The sequence below is a fragment of the Salvia splendens genome, chromosome 13 (assembly GCF_004379255.2).
Source record: "Salvia splendens isolate huo1 chromosome 13, SspV2, whole genome shotgun sequence".
Taxonomy (NCBI): Eukaryota; Viridiplantae; Streptophyta; class Magnoliopsida; order Lamiales; family Lamiaceae; genus Salvia; species Salvia splendens.
The window spans coordinates 16307249-16312023 of record NC_056044.1 but is presented as its reverse complement, the minus strand read 5'-3'; the positions used below and the strand labels follow the sequence as shown (position 1 = coordinate 16312023).

The 4775-nt window shown below is 34.8% G+C and overlaps 1 long non-coding RNA gene across 1 annotated transcript; it reads left to right on the top strand.

Moving 5' to 3' along the window:
• The first annotated feature begins 2943 nt into the window (after positions 1-2943).
• LOC121761672 lies at positions 2944-3869 on the top strand. Its single transcript, XR_006042067.1, has 2 exons — positions 2944-2984; positions 3620-3869. It is a non-coding gene; the product is annotated as an uncharacterized LOC121761672 (long non-coding RNA).
• The last annotated feature ends 906 nt before the right edge of the window (positions 3870-4775 follow it).

Below are 4775 nucleotides of genomic sequence, written 5' to 3'. Positions count from 1 at the left end.
AATAAGGACTTAAAGAACATAGAGCTCAATAGATTCCCACAACAATAGCATGTACAAATAGCATATAGAAAGAGCCTCAACAACGACAGTAGACTTCGTATGCATTACGGCATCAATTGTTTCTTCCCAATTAAGCTACTGCCCAAGGAATTTAAAGGTTAAGATCGTCAGTCGAGAACTCCGAAAAATTTCGGAATAATTAAGGGGAAATGGGGAAGAGACTTAGCTTAGACGACGGAGTCCCGGAGAGCTGACGGAGATGGCGACGGAGGCGCTGCTGGGCAGCGGACCGTCTGGACCCGGTATGGTGCAACGGCGCCGGAGAGAAAGAAAGAAGGAGGGACTGAGGTCTGGGAGCGGTGCTTCGAAAGCCAGAGAATAACGGCGACGGCGGGCGAATTTGGTGACGCCGCTGCTTCACCTCCAAATTAGGACTCCCAAATGTTGAAATGAAGATGAAATGGTGAGATGAAGAAGAGTGAGAGAGACAGAAGGGTAGGCGGAGACGCAAGAAGCCGACGGCGGGCGTAGACTCGCCGGAGGAGGCGAGAGGAGGAACCCACGCCGCTGTTTCTTCTCACTCTACAAATCCCCAATCTGGAACAAGTGGAAGAGTGATTTGGGGAAATGGGAGGTCACGTATGGGAGGAAATATAAATTGGGCCTTCTCATAGATTAATTGGTTTGGGCCCAAAGGTTATAATGTTGGGCTTTAGTAATTAAATAAAGTAGTGGCTGTTTTCAATTAAGGGTTGGGCCCAAGTATTTTTATTTAAGGAGTGGGCTACGGTTTTGGGCCAGTTAAATAATAAGGAATGGGCTGCCTAAATTAATTAGTTGGGGCCGAGTTTTATTTTGAGAAATTTTTATTTTGAGAAATTGAGCGTGGATGCTTAATCGAAATTCTCGAATAATCTATTTAATTCCCGGAAATGGATAATGATGAAGTTGAGCACGCGAGAGCCGACCGACGTCGCGGGCGGCCTTAAGAAAACTCCGAAGAAAAGGATTTAAAAAGGGATTTTCCAAGAACCCATATTGTATTAAATAAGTGCCCAAATATTTAATTTAGAGAAAATAGAAATTCTGCGAAGTAGTGAAGCCCGAGGTAGGATTAAGAGAAATCCTATAAGCCGAGACTAAGATATAGGTGCTATCCAATAGGATTAGGGTCGGGTCGATACGATATATCGTATCTAAAACGTTGTATCGTGTATCGTATCGAAAATATCGATAAGTTTCGATATATCGAACTTTCGATATGGATAATATCAATATCATTACCGTATCGATATTTCGATATATCGTACCGAAATTCGATATATCGTTCAGAACGATATATCAAAGATCGGTACGATATATCGAAACATCGTACCATTTCAAATACCTGTATATCGAAAAATATAATTTCAAAACTGAAAAATGACACAAAAATTAATAAAACATCAACACAGTAAAATGAATATATATTTTAAAAATATATTAATGAATTAAATGAATATATATATATATATATATATATATATATATATATATAAGTATTCATTTCCTTTTTGCATATTTTCTCATTTTTCCTTCTTAATCTCAGCCCCACGATTTTGTCATCCGACGGTTAGATTAGTGCCACGTGTCATTTAATAATGCAAATTTTCCATTGAATAATGCACACCGACTAATAATGCACCATTATAGTGTAATCTCCTATATATATATATATATATATATATATATATATATAGGGATGTATTCATTTCCTTTTCCCATATTTTCTCCTATTTCCTTCTTGATCTCAGCCGTTGATTTTCTCCATCCTATGGTCGAAAATAGAGCCTGATTAATTCAATTTTAATCATTACAAAAATCGAAAAGGGCCTAAATGGTATTCACATTTGAGTTGGTTATGGTAAGTTGCTTAATTCTCTCCATCAAAAGATTGCAGCGGTTATTTTCTAGGATTCCACAAATCTTTCTTCTCTTTCATCGTTTATTCTCCTAACATTATCCATTGAAGACTACCGGTGTTCTACAAATTATTTCAAAAATTCCTTTGGTTTTTTCTCCTTGTACATAATCGAATTTGTATATATATATATATATATATATATATATATATATATATATATATATATATATATATATATATATATATATATAGGGAGATGATCAAAATAAGTATGTGTTTAAATCCAGAAATGCAGACCAAATCTTGGCCCTAGGATTAGATGATCTAATGGTCAATAATTAACCAAAAACACGGAAGGTCATAATTAAGCAATTTTAGGTCATATTATAATATTTGGGTTTAATGTCATGCTAAGATCGTTTTAGGTCATGCTTTGTTAGCATGACCTAAAAATTACCTAATTATGACCTAAAAGTGACCTAATTATGATATTGTTCTGCGTTTCTGTATTTAAATCTAGTTTTGCATAGATCAAAACCCTATATATATATATATATATATATATATATATATATATATAGGGTCCCCTTATTCCCACAACACCTTCTTAGTGTATAACTAGAGACTAAATATTAGCCAATGGATTTTAATTTAGTGGCTGAGATTAGAGATCCTACAACTTAAATTCGTAATTCATCCTGTGAATTAAATTGTTCAGCCAAAGGGCATCTTAGTCATTTCTTAATGTGGTCAAACATGGTAAAAATGAAGGAGGCGTTAATCATGGTATTATGAATTAGGGTAAAATTCTCTCCCACTAAACTTTCCGCTCGACGTATGAGCTTTAGCCCCACTCTCTTCTCCGCCGTTTCACTACACCATTTCTCAACCCTAGCCCTCTGCCTTCCCTCAACCCTATTCTTCTACTGATTCTCACCATGGTAGACACGAGGCGGAGCAAACTAAACGGTATTCATTGTCCTAAAAAATAGTTACAGCTTGCGAAATCCATTCGAACTAATCTCGTTGATTTTGGTTGTAGATGAGCGGTCGTTGCGTTCCAAAACTTCATCCAGTCCGGGTGAGTTTAGTTTTTTCCTTAATTTAGTTCAGATTCTTTGTTTTGCAAATCGCGTTCAAGAACTTCTAATTGGTTCATTGTATTTGGTAATTTTGTTCAGATTCTGATTATCGTGTGAGTGTAGATATGTTTCTGTAGTTAGAATTCGGTCTCTGGTGAAGTGTAGATATGTTTTTCGCGTAGAAACTATGAGTTGGTAAATATGCTTCATCCTAAGTTTGTAATGTGAATTGATTCCTGCATAACATGAAGGGATTCCGAGATAGTATGAATTATTTTTTCTGTTTGATGAGTTCGTAATGTGAATTGATTGTTGTATAACATGAAGGGATTTCTGGACAATATGGATTAATTTATCCGTTTGATTAGTGTTGTCAATAGGATTTCTCCAAAAAATTTAACAGGTCTGGAAATTTGGTTCGAATTTTTAAATTTTTGGAAATTTAAAATTAGAATATGAAGTTATTAAATAATAAGATGAAGTAATAAAAAGTATAAGATGAAATTATTGTTACGTTATGAAGTTATTTTTTGGAAGGTTTAAATTAGAATATGAAGTTATTATATTATTATTTGGGGAGGTTCAAATTTTGAATATTTGATTAATATGTGTATTTTCAATTGTTTTAAATCAGAAGTGTGATGCCAAGAAGCCTGTTGCGAAGAGGAATGTCAAGGCCAAGCGCACAGCCGCATATGAAGGGAAAAAACGGATTCATTGTTGGCGAATATCAAAACAAGAAGATTAATTCAAGCACACACTATCCATTTTCATTGTATATTAACTCAGTCGAATAAGATTTTTTATATGTATTTGAAATCTTATTCGGTTCACACTGATTATCAATTTGGTTCTACTAAACTTCAATTGGTTTGAATTGTTTATTATGGTGAATCAAATTGCTAGTATTGTGGAACTAATTCTCATTTCGGGATTTCTTAATGATCTTCAATATATGATTTTGAATTGTTTCGATGGTTCAAATCTGATTCATTTTAACTGTATAAGGTGAATTGATTATAATATAAGATTAAATGATTTTCTAATAAGATGAAGTTATTTATTTTGGATTGTTGAAATTTGTTTCATTTTAACTAAATGTTTCTATTTCTCAAGTGAAGTTATTTCATTATAAGATGAAATAATGTGATTATAAGATGAAGTGATTGCATACCTTAATTTCTAATTTTGATTCATTTTTAGTGTATTTTGTGGTGAGTTGATTTTCAAGATTTGAGTTTCGATTTGTCTGAAGGTTCATTTTAACTATATACCGTGAATTAAGTACATTATAAGATGAAGTCATTTCGTAAAAAGAAGAAGAAATTATATCATAAGATGAAGTTATTTGTTTTGGACTGTTAAAATTTGGTTCATTTAACTGACATGTTTTCATTTCTCGGATGAAGTTATTTTATTATAAGATGAAGTACAGTAATTATAAGATGAAGTGATTGAACGGCGACATTGTAGCAGCGGCGACGGTGGCACAATACATTGGGGGCGAGTTGCGGGTGAATTTCAACCCGGGACTAACCTCGAGACGGTGCCCGAACTGACCTCGAGACGGTGCCCGAACAACAACGCTGAACCGCGAGTAGGGAGGGCCGAGGCGCGGTGTTGGGAGCCAAGTTATGGGCGGTATCCGACTCGAGGTCGGTCGGAGATGTAATTGCAGGCGTGAAATCAATGGAGATTAAATTGGATGGTGAATGTAATTGCAGGTGCTGAATTGCATATATTGAATTGCAGTCGATGGAGATGTAATTGCAGATTACATCAAAGTATAA